The sequence below is a fragment of the Melanerpes formicivorus genome, unplaced genomic scaffold (assembly GCF_026170545.1).
Source record: "Melanerpes formicivorus ecotype bairdi unplaced genomic scaffold, bMelFor1.0.p_v2 SCAF_26, whole genome shotgun sequence".
NCBI classification, from domain to species: Eukaryota; Metazoa; Chordata; class Aves; order Piciformes; family Picidae; genus Melanerpes; species Melanerpes formicivorus.
This window is the reverse complement of record NW_027142378.1, coordinates 11,650,360-11,673,659: the sequence shown is the minus strand read 5'-3', so window position 1 is coordinate 11,673,659 and position 23,300 is coordinate 11,650,360. Positions and strand designations below refer to the sequence as shown.

General features: G+C 46.2%; 1 protein-coding gene and 1 long non-coding RNA gene across 2 annotated transcripts in view; one reads left to right on the top strand and one right to left on the bottom strand.

The window, feature by feature from the left end:
- Positions 1-23,300, top strand: part of ALK (ALK receptor tyrosine kinase) — a 319,074-nt gene that overhangs the window by 127,191 nt on the left and 168,583 nt on the right. The gene's annotated exons all lie outside the window — the stretch shown is intronic.
- LOC137448812 (uncharacterized) lies at positions 2,973-22,684 on the bottom strand. Its single transcript, XR_010989223.1, has 4 exons — positions 22,635-22,684; positions 20,525-20,643; positions 8,097-8,180; positions 2,973-4,167 (listed from the first exon to the last, which is right to left on the bottom strand). It is a non-coding gene; the product is annotated as an uncharacterized lncRNA (long non-coding RNA).

Sequence of the window (23,300 nt, the reverse complement as noted above, 5' to 3'; positions counted from 1 at the left end):
CTTTGAACCAGAAATAGCTCAACTGCTATTTATTTCAATAATGTATTCAGCTTTCAAAATGTACTGCAGCAGTTGGCCAGTCTGAACAGGAAAGGTGTTTTTATAGTGCTCAGTAGAACCTTATTTGCACACATGCTGATGCATCTGTTCTGCTAGCAGAAACTGAGTTTCAAGTGATTGCATAACCACAGAAGAGATTCACAGAATCGTTTCAGCTGGGAAAGATCTTTAAAATCATTGAGTCCAACCACTCACCACGTCTCTGCCTCTTAAGCACCTTCAGGGATGGGGATTCAGCCATCTCCCTGGGGAGCCTGGGCCAGTCTTTGAGAACCCTTTTAGTGAAGAAACTTCTTCTGATATCCAACCTTAACCTCCACTCATGCAATTTGAGGCCATTTCATCTTGTCTATTACTTGTTACTAGGGAGAAGTGACTGACCCCCACTTGGCTCCACCCTCCTTCCAGGGAGCTGTAGGGAGCAATGAAGTCTTTCCTCAGCCTCCTTTTCTCCAGCCCAAACGACCTCAGTTTCCTCAGCCACTCCCCAGAATGCTTGGCTAGCCATCAAGAAGTTGGAGCTGCTCTTCAATTTCAGTTTCAGAGCAATAGCAATGTACACACAGGGCTAGAGTCCGTGGTGAGTGTGGAGTTTGGTTGTGATTCTGGTTTTGCATGAAGTTCTTGTATGTCCCTAGAAGTAAGCTGTGTTCATTTACACATTATTGAAGCTTAAGAACAGAATTTTGAGACTTCTCAGATATTTAATGCTCTTTCTAGCCTTAATAAAACTTCTGCCTCATTAAACATTGGTCTAAAATCTTGTTGTATTTGTCTAGGTGTTTCACACACTGTGCTTAAAAGGTACATTGCTTAGTTCTTCCTTCCTTTCCTTCTCACTTTCCCCTATTTCTTCCAGATCCACGGTGGAGGGTTGGCTATTTCACTGCTTCACCTGATGGAGTGAAATGAGCACTTTCTGGAAGCTTTCAGGGCTGTAATTAAACATGCAGATAGCTGAGGAGCAGCATGTATGATATCTTTTATTAAAAACACGGCTGAGGTGCGGCGTTAATCAGAGAAAAAGATCTTGCCCTTGCTTTTCTTAATGGATTATATTAGTCATTAGATCATTAGATTGAGTTCAGAGCGCTCCCCCTTCATCTCCTACTGTCACTTTGTTAATCCTACTCTCTTATGAGTCACCTTCCCTTTTAGGCAGTAATAAATTTTACCTTTCCTCCCCTCTCCTTTCCTTCCCAGCACCCACTTACTTGATTTGTTGTGTAACTTTCAAGGAAAGGCCATGTTACCTGGCTAAGGAGATTGGAAGGATGCAACTGCTAGGCAGTGAATTAGCTTTGCCTCTTCACACTCTGCTTTGATTTATAATCTTTCAAATGCTTTTGAAGCACAGAAGATGTGCTGGTCTCTGGAAATGAACACTTAATCTCCTTCTCCCCACATCCCCCCAAGGCTGACACGAGCTACTTAAGTGAAATCTGATTTATGCAATTGGCCAAGGCACCTATTCAACACCTCTTTCGCTTCTCAAGTGGGGAACTTGAAACAAGACAAAGTTTTTGAATGGCATCCTCATGGAACCAGTTCTCTGTCGTTTCAGCAATAAGAGTATGGAAAAGACAGGAGGCTGCTGTTGGGCTGCAGTCCTTCTCAAACCCGGGTCACCAGATGCTGGAAGTCATCGCTGTCTGCAGAGCGTTTGACAGTCAGTGGGAAATGTGTTGAAGAAGTCTGTCTTTTCCATCAGAAAACTGTCCACAGGAGCTGCCACTAATTGGTCTCCTGTGTTGATAGCTTCAGCTGTACAGCCCAAGATTCTGAGCTGTGCTGTCAATCAGTCCTTGGAGTGGATTCACGTTGTGGTAGCATGGTAGTGGGGACATTTGCTTACATTTTTACCTGTGGCTGTTCTAAGAAAAGCTCTCTGAGCTGGGAGGTTGGCAGGGAAGAGTGCTTTTATTCCAGTCTCCTTCCCAAAAACAGCCCCACAGGACAGCAGTTTAGAAACATTGCATTTTCCTTGGCTGCAGCTGAAAAATGCACTCACCCCAATGCCCAAGCAACGGGGAGAGGAGTAGAAACTTCCAGCTGCCTAGCAGGACTAAATCAGTAGTAGATCATGGAGTGTCTTGTAGGGTGGGATCTTGTTAAGGGGGGGTTTAAAGACCATCACATAGGGAGCAGTCTCTTATGTGGAGAATGTAGAATGGAATGCTTGGACAAACAGTATCCTGAGCCTGCTGCCTCCTCATCTAAAGATTTCTGCTTGAAATGGCTTATTTGTGTTGTGGCCTAAGCTTCTCCTTCTGTCTGACTCTTCTTAGGAGTGAGCTGCATCTTTCATATCTCCTTGCTTTGCACAGCAGTGCTGCCTTCAGTCAGTCAGAAGCAGCAGCACTGCCTCCAAGGAGTTAATGCTCAGCCAGGCAGAGGATACATTTGCATTACAGTGCAAACACAGAAGTTCAAACAGTGAATTAAGAATATTGAATTCTCTGAGACCTGCACTTCCTAAGCAGTTGTAGAACAATCTACATTGCACACAAAACACTCATCAAATAACTTCCAGTACAGAACGTTTTGTAAAACAACCTTTCCATCTGTTTGCAGATGATTCGTGGCTGAATTAATGGAACAGTTATGGCAACTGCTCTGTGGCACCTTAGAAACACCTTGATCAGATGTGCTACAAAAACCAGCCCTATTTAAAACAAACCAAGACCCCCAGATCCAGAGACACACCTGAGGCACATTGCAGGATTCACATGAGTTGTAGTACAGTGGTTTCCAGGATCCACATTCCTGGAGAAGGGAAGTACTAAATTCACTTCAAAAACTCTTGTTGTAGAGAACCTTTTCTCCACATAATTTTATTTCAAAGCTCCCTGCAACTGATGAAACTCAGATCATGTAATGTTCTAGGCCAGAAGGAACCTCCAAAGGTCATCCAGTCTGACCTCTCTGCAGGCAGCAGGAACATCCCCAACTAGATCAGCCTGCCAGGGCCTCACTGAGCCTCACCTTGAATATCTCCAGGGAAGAGGCCTCAGCCACCTCCCTGGGCAATCTGTTCCAGTGCTCCACCACCCTCATAGTAAAGAGCTTGTTCCCAATATCCAATCTAAATCTGCCCTTCTCTGGTTTGAAGATGTTTCACTGCTCTTTGTATGAGGCCAGGTATTCATCTTCTTATGGTAGGATTGCATTGAAACTTCTAGGGACTATTTCTGATTGCCTTTCTTTTTCTTGCTGTATAAAATTCTTAAAAGGAATCTAGTTCTTATTTATACAAAGAAGCAGAGGGAGGGAGTTTCTTTCTGAACACTCACTGCCTTGCCTGGGCAGGTGCTGTGGTAGAGACCTGCTTGTTTTGACGTGCCAGTAGATTTGCACATGATGATTATCTGCCCACCGAGTCGCCAGTATCAGATGCAGGTGTGGATGACTGCTCCTTTCTGCACAGGGGAGAGGGAAGATTGGGGTAAGATCGTGGGAAATGTATATCCAACATCTACAGAAACACCTGTCAGAGAAATTAGTCTTCTGAAGGGCTTGGGGCACCTGAGTGGTCAGCTGGATTTAGCAGCCTGGTGAAGTTTCATCTTTCACTTCTTCACTCTGTTATAGTCAAGTTTCTCATCACCTCCTTTAGGACTCCTGCCTCAGCTGCTTTTTAAAACAAGCAAACAGAACAGTCTCATCAAAGACCACAAAGTATGCATCAGAACTCAGACTTGAACTGCATGCTTGTGCTTCCTCAAAGGCAGTCTTTGGTCCTGGGGCTACCGTGCTGGAAGCCAGATCACATTTGAGTTATGGTCTTGGTTTCTACATGCTTTATTGGGCTCTGGGCAGCCTGATCTAGTTGAGGATGCCCCTGCTTACTGCAGAGGGGCTTGGACTAGATGAGCTTTGGAGGTCCCTTCCAAGCCAGACCATTCTATGATTCTGTGTACCCCACCTGGCATAGCTTGGTCACAGAGATAGATTTGGGTGGTTGTCAGATGTTCCATGATGTTTTCTCTTGTTTTCTTCCAGTTTCACTCATTACAGGCAATGGAACATGCAGCAGTGGTAGGTTTAATCTGATGATAATGTCTGTGTCTGGTATCTGATTCATCTTTGATTTCATGGCTGAATCTCCTTTAAAGAAGGGAGACAGAAGGAAATCATTAGACAATCCCAGTGGCAAGCAGGATCTAGAAGCCAGTAGAGATGATGAAGTATCATCAAGACTACTTGTAGCAGAGCAGGTAATAACTGAAGTGAAACCAGTGTGCATAGGATGGGAGAAGACCAAAAGTGGAGATAGGAAAAAAGAGTAGCCGTGATTAAAGACTGACAGTGTGAGACCAGCAAGAAAGCTTCTGTGTGCTAGTAGCGAGATCAGAGAGAGGGATGCATATGAGCAGTGCTACTGATTGCAGGAAGCTGCACTGCACAGCTAATCCCCTTGCATCAACAAAGCTCATTCAGCTGCCCCCTCTGCCTTTCCTAGTCCACTTCACAGCATACAAATACCTTTGCTGCTGCCATTGCTGAATGCTAAATAAATAAGTTAATCCTCTAATAAAATTTAGACATGAAATAAATAGGTCAATCCATTTATTCTCTAACTAGAGTTCAGAAGGATAATGAGGTTTGGCTGGAGGCAGCGTGGTGCCCTGGAAGCGTCTTGTTGTTTAGCCTGTTAATGATCTCAGTGTGCTTAATGCCAATTCATTTGAAGTCATCCTTTTGTTTGGGCTTTGAAAAATTAGGCTTAAGAAAATAGAGAAAAATAATAGTTTGAGAGACAAGGCCACCAACAGACAAACCTTCAGCATCTTATACTTTGCTTAGAATAAATCTATGGTTTTATGACCTTGCTTGTGTCTTGTTCTGTGGGGACTCACCTTGCATCCTGTTACCATTGCTCTGCTACTGTTTGCTGTGTTCAGTTTTGAGTCCCTCACTACAAGAAGGACATTGAGGCACTGGAGCATATCCAGGGAAGGGCAGTGAAGCTGGTCAAGGGCCTTGAACACAAGTTTTATGAGGAGCAGCTGAAGGAAGTGGGGGTGTTTAGTCTTCAGGAGAGGAGGCTGAGGGGAGACCTCATTGCTCTCTACAACCCCCTGAAAGGAGGTTGGAGTGAGTTGGGTGTCAGTCTGTTCTCTCTAGTATCAGCTCATAGGGTGAAAGGAAATGGCCTGAAGTTGCACCAGGGGAGGTTTAGACAATATAAGAAAGAATTTCTTTCCTCCAAGAGTGGTCAGGCTTTGGAACAGGCTGCCCAGGGAGGTGGTGGAGTCACTGTCCCTGGAGGTGTCTCAGAGGGCTTTTCCAGATGAAACAATTCTGTGACTCTTGGCTGGAGAGCCTCTTAATTTCTTATGCTATTTTTGTAGTCTTACTTGTCACTATTAAGGCTTGCTGGCCTTTTCTCAGAATGTGCTGCTTTACTGGATGTGCAAATGAAATCCCTGTATGAGACTTGCTTACATGAGGCAGGGACTGAGATGTATTTTATGAATCACGTTTTAAGGCTCAGATGAGAAGTGCTCCAGAAATGCACAATATTTATTACAGCTTTTATGCACTGTTCTCTTCTAATGTCTGCATATTCACTGCAAATTCAGCTTGACATTTACTACCCAAGAACTTCCAGCTTTGTTTGTAATTTGCAGTGAACGTTGCAGGATTGATTTCAGCACACTCTGGATTTTGAAAGGCACTGTAATATGTAAATCACAGCAGCAGCAGCATCTCCAACTTCTTCTCGCTCTAATTGAATTCAGCAATTGCAAAGCCACAACACCTAGGTGAACCACCACCCATTAGTCATCTTTCTGCTGGCGAGGTTGTTGGCTGGGCTGGGGGGGTTTGTCTGCTTCTTTGCAGTGATTAGTATAATAGAGTTATAATCTCACTTCTAATCAGACTTTCAGGGAAGCTTATTGGATTTGAGGTGACTTGTATGCAACAGCCAAACTGGATGCTTGCAATTTATGGGATGGCAAGCCTTTATAATTTCATGGTCAGATTACCAGCACACCTAATAGTTAGGTTTGGGGGTTGCAGGGTTTTGGCTCTGGGAATTCTACCACCCCCCATTTTAGGGACTGTGTCTGTGCTTCAATAGCTACAGCATCAATTCATAGGAGGCCATTTTTTTTCAGCTATTTTGTAAGTGCTGTGGTATCAAGGAAGCACAAAGCAATCACCTGTCAGCATTGAGTGCTGCAGGCATGGGGAGGTAAGGAGAGCTGACTGGGAAAGAAATATTTGCTTTCAAGAAAAAACACAGCTAGGTTTCCTTTTTTGAGCTATATATCCCCTCAATGTGCTAGAAATACTACATATATACACACAGATATATAATAATGTACATACAATGCTAAATATATATATATATAATTCTAAATTTGCTTATATATATGTGTGTAACCTAAGGAAGTTCAACAAGGATAAGCATAGAGTCCTGCACCTTGGGAAGAATAACACTATGCATGAGCACAAGTTAGGGGATGACCTGCTGGAGGGTAGCTCCACAGAGAAGGACCTTGAAGCCCTGGCTGGTAACAAGTTATCCATGGGAGAGTGATGTGCCCTGGTGGCCAAGAAGGTCAATGGTCTCCTTGAGTGCATTGATAAGAGTATGTCCAGCAAGTTCTCCTCCCCCTCTACTAGCCCTAGTTAGACCACATGTGGAATATCAGTACTGGGGATTGTCTCAGCCTAGGTGCAGGATCTTGTACTTTGCCTTATTGAACCTCATCAGGTTCCCTGAGCCCACTTCTCCAGCCTGTCTAGGTTCCTTTGGATTGCATCTCATCCCTCACTCCTGTCAATTGCACCTGTCAGCTTGGTATCATCAGCAAACTTGCTGAGGGTGCAGCCTGCCTCACTGTCTGTATCATTGCTAAAGATACCGAACAGCACTGGTACCAATGTGGACCCCTGAGGGCCACCACTTGTCACCCAGCCCCATCTGGACATCAAGCCAGTTTTAGGTTCAAGTAGACCTTGATACTAAACAGCTAGGATGGTAATGCTCCTTCCCTGAAACTGGCAAGTATCTTATAATTTAGATCTTCCTCAGTCTCCCCTGATACCCTGAGTGCCAAGGCGGGGGAGAATCTTCTGAATCTATCTGAAGTAACAACTGCAAAGTTGCAGACAGTGTCAGCAGCTGTGAGAGGGTGCATCACTGACTAAACAGAAAGGCAGATATGATCTGAATTTTTGGAAGCAGCTGGCTGGGGAGGAAAGGTACTACATTAAATGTATCTGAATTAGAAAGGCCAAAATTTACCAGCTGTGAAGGTTTTAGGATGATCTGCATGAAATAAAGAGCAGCTGCAGCTCAGTTTCCAACTGTGTGAGCATCCACATGACAGAAACCCTCTGTCATAAATTGATAGCCCTGCTGGAAGTCTAGAGGCCAAGGAACAAATTGTCACTGTTACTTGTAGAAAGCCAAGATTATTCTGTATGCTGTAATGTAGGTGGTGGTAGCCTTACCCAGTGCTTAAGCTCCCTGGAAAAGATGAAATATTTTGATTCTTTAGAGTGCTTTTGTATTTCAGAGTGGTTTATGTTCTGGGTCTTTATGGATCATGAGCCTCCATCAGCCTTCACCTCCTCTCACACAAAGTACTCCAACCTGCAAACAGCAGGCTGGTGTCAAACCTTTGAACACCCTTTGTAGAGAGGGACTTGAGGGTCTTGGTGGGCAAAAGGAAAAAACAAAACAAAATAAACAAGCACAACCCCCAACCAACAACAAACAAAACCAACCTATTAAAACTAGGGCTACCCATACTGAGACTTAAACTGGATTGGGGACCTTGATAGCTCATCCTCAAAGATGGAAATTGTTTGCAAGCCTCCTCAGCCTCCAGGTCTCTCCAGCATTCCCGTCAGGATCAGTTCTGCTTTTGTAATGAACAGGAAAACCATGTTGTTCCCTTCTTTTAAGAAACAGTTTAATAGAAAAACATTAAAACCTTGCCACTTAGGATGAAAAATACTGCCTGGGGGAACTGTAAAAGTGCATGCTGTCAGATGTGATCTATATGCACAAATACCTGTGGGCTTATTAGTGCCTCCGTAGTGATGTGCTGTCAGCGGTGGAGTGCTGCTGCATATGACCTTGCAATATTTACCTTTGCCTGAAAGGAAAAGAAGGAGGGAGAGTTATTTGGTGAAGCTTGGGTGTCTCCTGTAACCTTTATGGAGTCTCAACCAGCCAGTTCATAACAGCACATAGCACATTGGCCCTGTGTAGGACTCAGGTTATTGAAAAGCCATAGCAGTAAATCCTGTGTGGCTGGATGTCACAAGAAATAGGAGAAGTCTCTGTTTGCTTTTCATTGTTGTAGTACAGCTTACATGTCTGCTGCCTCCACTGGCTGATTCCTAGGGGAGTTTATTTTCCATCCTTAAAAGAAGGCTGTCAGACTGATTTAAGGCCAGAAGTGATGCTTTCAAAAAACCATGGGTTTATTGAACCTTGGATCATTTGACAGGTGGTCATAAGCTTTTGTTTGAAGTCAAAGGAAGCAGAGTCTTTCCCAGGTTTAAATAAGTTAGCCCTTGCCACAAGTGTTGGCAGACTTGTGCTAATGCCTGCAGTTAGGGAAGGAAGGCAAAGTGACTTGCAAGTGAAATGCAAACTGTAGGCAAATTACATGAATGTTGTAAAAGTGAATTAACAGCTGAGATCTTTCCTCTTGTAATAATCTGATGATTTACAACACAAGCTTTTAGAAGCAGCCTTATTAAACTAAACCTAACCATCTTTCCTCGGTGCTCTGTAGAACACCAGTGACCTTAGTGAATTTAAAGACAATATGGGTGGTTTCCCAGAAGTATCTCAAATTCACTCTGCTTATTTTTGACTTTGACCTACACCATATTGCATAAAACACTGCACCAGTTTATCATCATGCATTAGTCTGTGAAATGAGGTGTTTCTACAAGTGCTTTCCTAGCAGGTAAATCACCTATTGCCAGTGAAAAGCTGAGGGGAAGGATACTTGTGTGAAGGTCAGCTGTCCCCACTCACTAAGCCAGATCTTTTTGAGCTCCTAAATCGTGTCTGTACCTCTTGCATATGATACCTGACTACCTGTCCATTTCAAAAGTAATATTTGCAGTGGTTTTGCTCCACTGGGGCTTAGCTCAGCTAGAATGAGGCAGCACCGAGGTGTAAATCTGCCGTAGGAACCACACATGTCACTTACACCACCTCTCCAAACTACAGAATCATGGAATTGTTTCAGTTGGAAAAGCCCTCTAAGATCGAGTCCAACCATCTACCTGAGACCACCATGACCACTGGGACATCAAACCACGTCCCAAAGGGCCATGTCCATATGTTTCTTGAACACCTCCAGGTGTTTCTATAGCTACTTATATTTACATCTGCATTTATATAACCTATGTCTGTCTGTTTCTATTTGCATTTCACCTATCACCATAACAATAACCATTTTTTGTAACCACCACCTCCCTGGGCAGCCTGTTCCAACGTTCAGTAAAAGAAACTTTTCTTAATCCCTTGCTTTGGGGGTGACCATGGTGATGGCTTTATGAAGAGGACTCACTGTAATCACCAGCCAGAACCACTGTCAGACACAGCCAGCTTCTAAGCTCTTGAGTGCCATCCCGGACTGTGTAAAACTAACCCTGAGCCTTGCCATCCAGTCCTTGGTCTGTTATCTCCAGGCTAAAACTAGAGTAGAGAGAGAGACTTTTAATGGAAGAGAAGTTCTCTCAGTCCACAGCCAACAGAAAACAAACAATGAAATTTCTCATTTCTCTTAGGGGATTGTAAGGAGGATGGGATAATTGTAACCAAGATTCTTGCACGAGTCATAACCTTCTTAGCATAACCATGCCTGCTTCTAGAAAATTAGAATGCCACTGAGCTAGAGGTAATTTATCCAGGATGCCAACAGAAGGATAAGTCTGACTATTTGATTTCCCCCCTCCTCTCATTAGATAGTTTCAGTAAGACTGAAAAATGAGTGTAGCTGGTCAGGAGAACTTTGTACTGCTTTGCAGACACACCACCACTCATCTTTCTCTCAGCAGTAATGTGTGTGACTTTCTCTGTTTGAGGCAAAAAATGCTTGGTAGGGCTGTGATGACACTTCAAAGAGAGGGAATTGTTTTGTTGTGATTGTTCCATGAAGAAGAAAGCTCCTAGGGTGTGATGTCAGTGGGCTGTAATTGAATTTCACGTGCTATTTCTCCGTTATGGCTAGGCTTTACATCGTCCAAATCTGTTGGGTTTTTGAAGGTAAACATTCATCTCTTGAGAAGCAGAATTGATTGAAAAGGCATAGTGAAAGGAAGATTCCACCATGTGAGATAATTGGCATGCCCTGTTCAGTGGGCAGGTCCCCTGTGGCTGTGGGTTTTTTTGCTTGTAGAACCAAAGAGCTGTACAGTCAATCATCCATAATGTTCACAGCGAGCCTGAACTTCCACGATTTGTACTCATGTGAAACCCACGTTGAAGCCCCACAGGGATTTGCTTGCAGGAGGAGCAGGGGGCTTGGTTGTCTGTACTGGAAAAACCTCTGTCTTTATTATTTCAGTCAGTTTGTTGTATTCAGAGCCCAAAAGTGTGATAGGCAGTTTGCAGAGTAAGTAAAGAAGCAATGGCTATTCCTCAGCAGAAATGTAATTTCTATGTCACATTAAGAACAGCAAACTGAAGAGACGAGGCACAGGAATGATGGCTTGGTGCTGTAGCAAAAATATTTTGAGATACACAGGCTTTGATGGTCACTGTTGACTGAAGCTCCTCCTCAGTATAGGTTGGGGACTGACCTGCTGGATAGCACAGAGGAGAGGGACTTGGGGGTCCCGGTGGACAGAAGGATGACTGAGCCAGAAATGTGCCCTTGTGGCCGAGAAGGCCAATGCTAACCTGGGGTGGATTAGAAGGGGGAGTGGTTAGAAGGTCCAGAGAGGTTCTTCTCTCCTCTACTCTGCCATGATGAGGCCACATCTGGAATATTATGTCCAATTCTGGGCCCCTCAATTAAAGAACCTCAGGGAACTGCTTGAAGAGTCCAGTGCTGAAGGGAGTGGAACGTCTCCATGCTGAGAAAAGACTGAGGCAGCTGAGGCTCTTCAGCTTGGAGAAGAGGAGCCTGAGGGGTGACCTCATTCCTGTTTATAAAGATATGAAGGGCAGTGTCATGAGAAGGGAGCTCAGTGATGTCCAATGACAGGACAAGGGGCAATGGGTGCAAGCTGGAGCAGAGGAGGCTCCATGTGAACAGAAGGAAAAACTTTTTCACACTGAGGATGATAGAGGCCTGGAGCAGGCTGCCCAGAGAGCTTGTGGAGTCTCCTTCTCTGGAGACATTCAAAGCCTACCTGGATGCATTCCTGTGTGACCTACTCTAGATGATCCTGCTCTGGCAGAGGGGTTGGACTGGATGATCTTTCAAGCTCCCTTCCAGCCCCTAATGTTTTGTGATTCTGTGAACTTGGCAGCGAATGGCAGAGCTTCGCTCTCGCTGGTAAACTTGAGGTCAGAACCCAGACCGAATGGCTGAAGTTCAGTCTATTGAGATCTGATCTCACCAGGAGGTGTCACCTTCATCTGAACCATCCCCCTTCCTTCACCTGTGGCACTGTCTCTAGGATAGAGAGGAGAATTTGTTTGGTTTGACGAACAAGGCAGATTAGAGCTTTAATTAAAGAGCTAACTGCGGGAAGCAGATGAAACCAGCTCTTTCAAATGAACACCGCTATCACAAATGATACTGTTGGCACTCGACCAGTTCAAACTACTAATTCTGCTGGATGCCTCATTTTACTGCATTAAGGAGGCAAGCCCCTCACTTTTGTGCATGTCTTTTCCAATTTGAAAAATGAATTTTTGTGGAGATTTAATCAGTTAATGTTTGTGTGTTTTGAATTCATAAAGCGCTGTCTAACTGCGAGCTTCATCTGTGCTGGTGGAGAAGACTTTTTATAAGCCATCTGAAGGTGAAGGGAAAAGTCACTATGTGTAAGCTCCTGGATTCCTGTTGTCTTTCAGTGATTGCCACATCATTATTTTTAGCATGTCTGTCAACGTTCAGAGAAGCTAGATCTAACCTGTTGTCAGACACAGCAGGAGGGGTGATTGTCCCTCACTTGTCTGCTACTTGACAGGAAGCGTACGGGTGAAGCTTGCTTTGTTTACTCTCCGTGGATGTCAGGTGGGTGTTCTGAATCAGCAGAAAGAAAATCAGCAGAAAGAAAACCAGCAGCCAGTTCACAGGAGAACAGACTGGTCCTCAAAAGGTCTCTGCCATCTGCATTTCTTTCCCACCTCTAACTGGCATGCCAAGGTACTCTTCTTCCTTTTCATCCCTGCAAAGATGGCTTAGGAAAACACAGAAACTATGAGGAAGCTCTGGAGTGAAAAGATGAGTGAGTGGACATAGGTCTGCCAGACAAAACTGACTGGCAGAATTGATAAAATAGAGCTGATAACTGAGTTACTGAAAGACACATATGGGATGAATTGGGATAGAGAATAGAGATGGAGGAAGGATGCCTGAGCTCAGTGTGGGAAGGGATTTGGTGACAGATGTTCTGTGCTATCAAGCATTCAACAACTCTGGGTAGGAAGATCACCACCTTTCCTCATACTTCCAGGGACAGCTGGCCAACTAATTGTCTCCTAGTACTGTGCACATGGGAGTACAGGTGTGCATGTAAAGGAGAGGCTGATCAAATTTATGAGACATTAAAATACACCATCTCCTCAAGATTTATCTTATTTATGTTATCCATGGACCAATTTCACGATTCTCCAGTGGACTGAGTTATGGCTCTTGTGCACTTAAAGCTGACATAATGCTGGCCTTTATGTGATGAGTTTAGCTCTGGCACAGAATGAGAAAGGAGAAGGACTGCACCAAACAGATTTGATTACTGCCCTCTCTTGTGGCTTTTCTAATTCTTCAGGGGAGCAACTTGCAGTACTCACTGCTTGTCTAATGTGGTCTCTGGTGTTACTGACCTGTGAGTTGTTGGAATGCCCATTCTGCTCCAGGCACGTTTCTGTTTGGGTGCTTGTGTGCCAGAGTCAAACTTCTCAACTTGTCAGCTTCTGGCATCCTGAGTGTAATGGCACAAGCACACTCTAGAGAGAGGGGGCAGCTAGAGGCGTGGCATTATCTTCCTTTCACACTGCCCTCAACTGCTGCACACGGTGAGAAGCTCTGAGCAGGCATTCTGCCTCTCTGGTTTTACTGATAGCTCTGGCTTCCGCTTAGCTTTCTCTTTAAGTCTGTCTCTCTGTCTAGCTCATGATGAGAAAAGATTCTCCCATCCTTTAGTCTCAGAAGAGAGATCTCTAAAGTAAATTGCCATTTAGCTGTCAGCAGCAAAAGAGAAGATGCATATTGGTCAATCAGCTGTGCAAGGCTGAATTCTTTAAATGCTCTTTTGTCATCCTTTAGGAAAGGTTTTAATTTCAGCATTGCATTTTAAGTTTTAATTAACCAGTTCGGTGCTTTTCAGCTGGGAGCTAACACTGCTGAGTCATTTAGGAATTGAGCTGCAACAGCATCTGCCTATAGCTCCCATTATGGAAGGCAATAGTGGAGCTTTTAATTGTTTTCTCCATCCTGCTTCTAACTTTTTCCTTTGGAAAAGACGGATGTAAAATGCTTTGTGAGGAAAACCTCCTTTGTTGTTATCTGTCTAAAGTAATTGGCATGATGGGATTCAGCTTTCCATACAGACATGGTAAGGGATTATTGGGAGTTAAACTGCTAAATTGTGAGCAAGTTGTAGAATAGTGTCCATTTGTTCTTCAGCTCACACACTGCACCTCGAGTCGAGGGAAGCAACAGGGGAAACCTGTAAAAGAGCTGTGTGAAGGGCACTGCTAGGAGGCTTCTGTCTCTAAGGCTTCAGGGTGGCCCCTGAGAGAGCAGGTAAATTAATGAGGAAGATTTCTGGAGCTGGGGTGTGAGAAACAGGAGGACTCCTGTCTTTCCTCCCCTCAAGTTGTATTTGCACAGCACTGCTGCAGTTGCCAAGGATCACAGTGAAGGCTGGTTGTTTGAGGGTAAAGGTTTTACATGAATGGATTCTTTGAATTTAAGAGAAGTCATCCAGGGCAATTCACATTTGCCTTGCTGAGAGGACAAAATTTGACTTGATTTTGCTTTGATAGGTTATTTGCCTTCCTCTTTATATTTAGGATGTGAAAAATACTTGAGGAGGTGGCAATTTGAAAGACCTTTAACTTGCAGATCTCTGCTCTGATACCAATCTTGGCCACACACTGTTTGCAGTTGTTTAATGCCTGCCTTAACTTGTCCATTTGTGAAATGTATTACATGCCCACAAGAGCTGTATGAATTCATTAGTGCTTCTGAATTGCTCTTGCATCATCTAGAGGAATGTGCTCACATACCTGCTAGGTATTAGAACTGAAATTTGGGTTTTATTTAAGCTAATAGCAAGAACCCTGATCGACTTCAAAAGAGGTAAGATATCATCCAATTACCATAATTAGATTGTTAAGAATTGTTCAGCTCCAAGTTCTGCAATAATTCAGAGGCCGTTACCTCCATGAATTTTAAGTCAGATGCAAGTGTAGCATGTTGCAAATCTTCTGGTACTTATGCAGTCACATTGCACTCAGCACTAGAGACTATTCACATTCTTATGTTCAGCACATTTTGGAGCCTTGATGAGGCAATTAGAAAATCCATATAAATAAGCCTAAAAATAAGGACAGCAGTATCTTAATTTTGTCACCCAGGTAGTGCCCAGCTCTTCCGTGGCTGTGACTAACTACTGAGCTCCTGCTGTGTTTTGCTTAAACAGCTCATTTGGAAGTTAAGTGTAACATGAAGAATCCAAGGGCCAGTTCTGTGAAATGTTTTGTGGCACTGCTAGAAACGTTCTCTCCACTCAGCATCTCCAAAGACCATAAAACTTGATTCAATTTTTTTTCTCCTACTGTACAGTCCCCAACAGACATTGACTGTTAATAGCTTTTACAGCTCTAATTTAATCTGGTAGAGTATTGAACTTGTACGTGAAAGGTAATAAAATCCTTTTAGTAGGAAGATGGAGTTTATGTTCAGAATAACAATCTATCAGTTTTGCAAAAGGTTGTTAAATTGCTGCTTTATAACTGTGATCAGATGAAGTCAGCCAAGCTGTGTTTTGAGCCTTGCTGTTCAAGGAAGTTACATAAAATAACAAAGCTATGGTCTTTAATTATTAGGAAAGCAAGCTGCTTGAATTTGCATGGGGGTGCTTTCATTTGTAGCAGGTATTTCACAGGATCACAGAATGTGAGGGGCTGGAAGGGACCTCCAAAGCTCATCCAGTCCAACCCCCCCTGCCAGAGCAGGACCACCTAGAGCAGATCACACAGGAAGACATCCAGGCAGGTTTTGGACATCCCCAGAGAGGGAGACTCCACAACCCCCCTGGACAGCCTGTTCCAGTGTTCTGTCACCCTCACAGGGAAAAAAGTGTTTCCTCATGTTTCGATGGAACTTCCTCTGCCTCAGCTTCCACCCACTGCCCCTTGTCCTGTCACTGGGCATCACCAAGCAGAGCCTGGCTCCAGCCTCTCTGTTTGGAGGTCTGCTTGTGTGTTGCTAAATAGGATTTTCAAATCCTGCAGACTTCCCTCTTTGTGAATTCTAATGCTTGCCACTCCTGTAACTGACTTTCATGCTCCATTGCCCTGTTTGATGTCTTGTCTTTAGCACCTCATTTGATGGTGTGACATCAGGTGTGCAAGAGAATCTCATGCTGGAAATCCTAGACCTCAGGCACAAATTGAGGAGTTGCCTCCATGTGTCTTAGATGAGCTGTTTGCTGTTTCCTGCAGTGAATACTTTCCTGTAGAACCTTATTTTCTATTGCAAAGTCATGGGATTTTTGGGCTGCAGACATCTTTCCTAGGCTACAGCCTCATAAAGGTCAAAGGATGCCACAGTGTGCACTGACCTTGCTGTGTGTCTTGAGGCCGTTTAGCAGAGCCTGCCCTGGCTCTGTACTGTGTTACCCTGAGATTGACTAGGAAAGATTTAGGATACAAGCAGTTAGCAAGGATGCACTCAAAGCTATGGGATAGCTGACCAGAGTTTAAAGGGGCTAGTGATAGGATGTTTGCCCTGTTCCTAGGGTGAAGTGGTGGCTCTGTCTTTTGAACACCTCAGGGGTGCCTGAGCAGTCACCAGCCTGAGTTTCAGATGTTCTGTGCATCCGCATCAGACAAGGATGTCAAGCCAGACATTGTAGGGATAGGCTTCACTGCTGGTGTGGTTTTGAGTTGTAATCTTACTAGTCTATACCCTTTCATTTGGCAACTTTTTGGGGCAGGTGCTTTATTCCTAATGTGTCTGGCATGTGCACAGTAGATTAGCATCAGTTCTCTTGTTTACAAATCCCTCCGTTACCTCATTAGTCCTGAACGGCCCAGCGTGTAGCTGTCTTCATCATCTCAAAAACATCTTGCTACTAAGCTGATAAGCCATCCTTCCCTTTCTGTGACATGAATGTTCAAATGTTGTAAACAAGCTGCCAAAGGATCAACAGCACTTTTTCATTCGGGTTATATTAATTTGTCTTGTAATACTCCTTTTATGTCAGCAGCAATAATTCCCTGTGCTTGGGGTGTAAATATCTTTCTGTGTGTGCTTCTCTGAAGTGACAGCAACTTGCCAGAGATGTTAGCAGATACCACACATGAGGATGAGTAAACCATTGTGTTATGACTGCAAGTATTAAAGAAGGGGAAAATATGATTAGAAGCTGAGTGCTCTTGGTAGAGCTCTCCTGCAGTGAGTGTTTAGAGGGAATGAGGAAAGTCAAGTATTAGCATTGAGACCAGTAGTTCCTGAATCACAACAGAGCAATCTCAGCTGGCAAGGTTTCTGTTATCTGATGCAGACACAGGTGGGTTTGGAACAAAATACTGAATGCTGTTCCCTCTTCAACTACATGGTTCTGTGTGATGATGAGGAATGAGCTCAGCACCCAGGAAGTGCCAAGTGCCTGTGGCTGCAGTGGGATCCTTTTAGCTGTCTCTCTTCTAAATTGGTGTGCTGTCCAGTTTAAAACTTGGAATAGAAGACCCCTGAAATGACTCATTGGTGACAACAGAGCTTAACAGAGTTCAGGAACACAGAGTCCTATTGGAGGCCTGTGGCCAGTGCTATTCCTACTACACATTTTCATCAGGCATTGGAACAGGCTGTGCAGGGAGGTGGTGGAGTCACCATCACTGGAGGTATTTAAGAGTCATGTAGACATAGTGCTTAGGCATATGGTTTAGTCAAGTACTTGTCAGTGTTAGGCTGTGTTGGACTTGACCTTAAAGGTCTTTTCCAACCTCAGCACTTCTGTGATTTTGTAGGAAGTGTCAGAGCTGCATTTGGCCATCTCCAAAGCTGAAATGCTCACTAGAAAAACACAAAATGCAGAGGCATCATTTGAAGATTCCTGTTCACACACTTGCAGTTGGATCTGCTTATTCCAGAGCAGATTGGTGAGTTCCTATAACAGCCAGAGCAGACACCTGCTGTGTACATTGTGTACATTGTTCCAAGGTCTGATAATGTTTGCTCCAATGTCTTCTTTCAGAAATTCTTCCTCATATCCAATCTAAATTGCCCTAGGTGTAACTTGAGGCCATTTCCTCTTGTCCTATCACTTGTTTCTTGGTCAGAGACCAGCCACCACCTGGCTCCAACCTCTTTTCAGGGAGCTGTAGACAGCAATGAGGACTCCTCTCAGCTTCCTCTTCTCCAGACTAAACAACCTCAACTGCTCCTCACCATCCTGCTCTCCAGATCCTTCACCAGCTTTGTTGCTCTTCCCTGGACACTCTCCAGCACCTCAATGTCTTTATGGACTAGACAAGCAGTAAGAACAAAAAGAGGACGCTGGAGTGGGCAGAGAAGTCATCTTTCAAAAGCAAGAACAAAGTTTGGTTTCTTTGCTCATTTTTCAAAAGGAAAGAACTGCCCTGTGTCACAGCTCTAGCATTTGCCCAGGAGCTGCTCTGCCCCAGGTGGGAGCATGCACGAGGAGGGCATTTCTGACACGAGTGTATGGGTGGTGAGGCCAGCACAGTGAAATAGCCCTTTAGAGAGACCACTTCACAGCAGTGTAGTGTGGGACTCTCCCACCTCCCAGCCCCTGTAAGATGGGCTTGTAGTGCTAGGGCAAGGGACAGTGGTTTTTAACTGCAGCAGGGTGGATTCAGATTGGATATCAGGAAGATGTTATTTAGTATGAGGGTGGTGAGACACTGGAATGGTTGCCTAGGGAGGTGATGGAGGCCCCAGACGTTCTTGGTCAGGCTTGATGGGACTCTGTGCAACCTGACCTTGTTTGGGATGTCCCTGCTTACTTCAAGGGGTTTGGACTAGATGAGGTCTGGAGGTCCCTCCCATCCCACTGCTTTCTATGATTCTGAGATCCTGAGAGGCTGTGCCAGGATAGCCCACACTATGGCAAAATTGTGTTCCTGTCAGCACTATGATTCAGAGGGTAGAAGTGGCCCTGTGGTAAGTAATAAGCCACAACTGCAAAGTGTGAGCCCTGCAGAAAAGGTAGAAATCCTAAGCCACACCAAAGGAGGTTAATGATCACCTCCCAAATCTGCTGCAGCAGCTACCCCTGTCCACTTCTGGACTGCACTGGTGTTTCAAACCTGGCCCCAGGTCAGGGCATAAGAGAGCCTGTCCCTGGAAGCCAACTGCAAGAAAAGAAGGGATGAGAGCTGCCTTTGTTTATTTGTTGGTTTTGAAAGCTGAGTCCCTGTTGCAAGGCAGTAAGATGAGCAAATGGCTCTCACACCTGGCAAGTTACCATCAGCAATTATTGCAATGCTTAGTGTCTTTCTGCCACCAGCAGAAGTCTCTCTGCTCCCTTTCATGTCACAGATTTAGTGTTCTTATGGGGATGGTACAATTAAAGCCCCAAGATTTAGTGCTCTAATTCTCTTTTATTTGCAACAAAAGAGAGAGGCAGGGAAGGATGATACATGTGGCTGGGGGTTTGCTCGTGTTTCACTGACCAGCAAAAATCCTGGGTATGTGTAGCTGTGGTGGCAGACTTTGTTTAAACTCATCAAGCCATTCCATTGGGAACTGGATTAAAGGCTGTGATTTCACATAAAGGAATCTTGCTATTAAAAATCATAATAGATGCTGTGACTACATGTCACTCTGTTTACAAAGCTTGGCATCTGCACAGGCTGTACCTCCCACATTGCTGCCTCTTTCAGCACCAGTGTTTTCTGCTTTTAGGTGTGTCATTACTGTGATGCTGGTGCCAAGAGCCCTGCTCTTGACAAGGATGTCAAAAATACTGCTTATGATAAATGTGGGGATGGGAGGGAAATGTGGGAGCTGACAGGAGTCCAGCTTTCATTTTTAGCTCTCCCATTATATTGCCATGGGTTTGACCTGGGATGGATTGCCAAATGAGGCTTTTTTCAAAGGGGACATCTGTGAGGACAAGTGCAGTTCCTCTCTTCTAAACCAGCCTCTGAGAGTGAGATATTCCTGTCTGAGCTCCCAGTGCAGCGGAGAGAAATGGGAATCACCAAGGGACAATTCAGCAGATCCCTTTTAGGATGAGATGAGCATCATCTCATTTAGGATTAGAAGAGCAACAAAGCTGGCAGAGGGCCTTGAACACAAGCCTTATGAGTAGCATTTGATGAAACTGGAGTTGTGTAGTCTTCAGAAGAGGAGGCTGAGGGGAGACCTTATTGCCCTCTCCAACAACCCCAAAAGAAATTGGAGTGAAGTGGGGGTTGGTCTCTTCTCATGTGCAACAAGTGCAAGGACAAGAGGAAATGGCCATGAATTGTGCCAGGGGTGGTTCAGATTGGAGATTAGGAATAGTTTCTTCACAGGAAGGGTTATCAGGCACTGGAACAGGCTGCCCAGGGAGGTGGTGGAGTCATCATCCCTGGAGGTATTTAAAAAGCATGAGGATGTGGTGCTGAGGGACATGGTTTAGTGGTAGTGGCTTAGCAGTAGTGGTGGATTGTGAGCTCTGGGCAAGCAGTTGGGCTTGGTAATCTCAAAGAGCTCTTCCAGCCTCAACAGTTCTATGATTCTGTGAACTGCTGCAGGACCTCAGAGTGGCTGTTTAGCACCTTGTGGTCCACAGCTTAGACACAGAGGTGAAAGTGAGCAGGACCCATTTGTGGCCCTCTCCATTTCCTGAGACAACCTGGGTCTCATCTGAGCCATGCCCAACGCTGGGAAAGACCATTCCCCTGGAGAGTCAGCTTTTGGGATTTTCAAAACCAAGCTGCTGCTTCTGCAAAAATTCATTTGCACTTAGAAAGAGGTTTGAACTGTGGCACTTCTGAGCCTTAGTTTCTTCCTCTCTGTGAAATTAAACTGCTCATCAAATCTGTACATTGTAAGTGTTAACAAACAGGCTTTGCTGCTGGATGCTCCAGCAAATGAAAGGTCATTCTCTTGATTACCTGACCAGACTTGCAGGAGTCCGTGGAACATCACAATTCTTCTTGCTTCAAAGATTGGTCCCTTTCATTTCCCTAACTGCACCTTTCATTTCCCAGCTGCACAGCCCAGCGTGCCTGCTCTGTGGACAAATTGGTAAATTGGTCAGTTGCCAAAAGGGAGCAATTTGACTTACCTGAAATGAGCAGCAGTGTGATGAAAACACATTACCTCTGTCCCACTGGATAAGCCTCAGATTGTACTGAAATAGAATTAGGCCAAAGGAGTCAATGTAGTGGATAATAATGAAATGTTTAATGTGGATTAGCTGCATATAAAATTAAAACATTAGAATGAATTGCTGAAGAAATAGAATTGTTTCAGGCCTTTATCCTGCCTCTGATGACCTAAGAATGCTGCACGCCTCTGTTTATAGAAGATCAAAGCTGAAGCTGTTGTGCTCTTCATTTGAGTGAGAGGAACAGACAGCAATGTGGTTAAACACAGGCACTTGTATGTAGCTGTCAGACCTGGATCCCACTGACACAAGCAGGTAATCTTCGGCTCTGGCCCACACTTGAGAAGTTGCAGAGATAAGGGATGAAGTCCCTTTAGCATCATCCAGTCCAACTGCCACCCCCCCCATGGCCATCAAGCCATGTCCCAGAGTGCCATACGTGCAGGTTTGTTCACACCTCCAGGGCTGGTGACCCCACCGCCGCCCGGGGCAGCCTGTTCCAGTGCCTGGGCACCCTGCTCCAGTGCTTGGGCACCCTGCAGGGCTGCGGTGAAGGCACCTTGTGCCCAGCCACCGACTCTTGTCCCAGCACCTGGACAAATCCCCCTCCTTCAGGCAGGGCTTTGGCCAGGCCGGCAGGCGGCAGCGCAGGCGGTGCTCGAGCGGACACCGAGTCCGGGCAGGACTCCGCTGCAGGCTCCCTACCGGCTGGCGCCAGCTGCTTACCGGAGTGCCCCCTGGTCCAGCCCAGCCTCCAGGAGTCTCCAAGTGTCACCCGGGTGGGCAGCAAGCTGCCCCCTCTTGCGCGCTGTGTCTGTGCTTGCTCGAGAGAGCAACTTCCGAGCCGTAGCTTCTGCCATTGAGCTCACTGTGGTTAGCCTCTGTCATACCCGCACCGTCCTGGGAGCCTCTGCATGCATCGTGGGAAGCGATCGTGAGGATCATCTCCGCGGGGAGGACCTCCGCTGGGAGCCCAGCGCCTCACAGCCAGCCGGACCGACCGGCAGAGCCCAGCCTGCCACCGGAGGGCTGGACCAGCCCCCGAGGGTAGGATCTGCCCAGCTGCGGGGAGAAGGGACTTGATGGAGACCGAGTGCACACATGCCCAGCCCCGCCGCGGCGGGAGAGGAGCCGCGGCTGCCGCTCGGGGCCCTGTGAACCTCAGCGAAGACCAAAGGCATTGTTCGTGTCTATACTGCACCGAACCCGGGACCGCTCCCGGGACGTCCCGCTGCTCCTTTAAACCCAGTAAAAGAGAATCCGCCGCTTAACACAGCCGCGTTCTCTCCCCGAGGCCGTTTAGCTCAGCCCCGAGAACCGCCGTAGGCGGCCAACCCCGTAGCCTTTGTCAGCTGTCGTCTGATCGGAAACATCCGAGCCCGCCTTTCCGAGCCCGCCAATCCGAGCCCGCCTATCGGAGCCCGCCGATCCGAGCCCGCCTATCGGAGCCCGCCGATCCGAGCCCGCCTATCGGAGCCCGCCGATCCGAGCCCGCCTATCGGAGCCCGCCGATCCGAGCCCGCCTATCGGAGCCCGCCGATCCGAGCCCGCCTTTCCGAGCCCGCCAATCCGAGCCCGTCTATCGGAGCCCTCCTTTCCGAGCCCTCCTATCGGCAACCGTCGCCCCGCCCTGCCGTGCCCACCGACTCTGAGGGCCGACGCCATGGGCCGACCCCGACCAAGACTGATCCCTGTTGTCAGGAGGGAATCGACTGAGTCCTGAAGGGAGCCTGCTTCCGCGCTACGCCCAGGTTCCATTATTCCCTCTCCACTGCCCTGAAGAGAGGAGACAGTAACCCAAGGCTGCCGTCCAACTCGCCTAGGAACCCGTCCAGCGGCAGTAGTCCGCCGGACCCCCGCCTGGCTACAAACAGGAGCTACAGAGTATCTCCCACCTGCTTTCCATCCGCTCGCACTCAGTTCAAAGTCTCCGCGTCCAGCCGAGTAAGCGCTGACGCATGGAAAGATTGCAATACTGCTGTGTATAGCCGGGAGCCGCCCGCGCCCCGCCGAGTCGCCATCTCGTGGCCGCGCGGCGGAACTGCACCCGCGGTGTAGAAATACACAAACGGTCTGCAGGTAGTTCAGTTCCGTTCCGTTCCGTTCCAGTCATAACTGTCTGCGCCCCTTACGGAATGCGTGTCACCAACTGCACTAGAGCATGTACGTGAGTTAGTGACTCACCGGTTATTAATAACTGGGTAAGTAAAAAGGATATTTTCATAATTCATGTTCACAAATTCAATAACCTCTAAGTCACTCAGGACGTTTTTCCTAATTTTCAATGCAGAACTCCCTGGTGTAGCTTGAGCCATTGCCTCTCGTCCTATCACTAGTTACATGTGAACAGAGACCAGCCCCCACCTCCCTACAGCCTCCTTTCAGGGAGCTGCCAAGAGAAGGTCTCCCCGCAGCCTTCTCTCTTTCAGACTGAACACTCTCAGTTCCCTCAGCTGCTGCTCTCCTGCCCTCTTCTCCAGGCCCTCACCAGCTGTCTTGTCCTTCTCTGGACACACTCCAGCCACTCAGTGTCCTTGTAGTGAGTGGCTCCCAGACTGAAC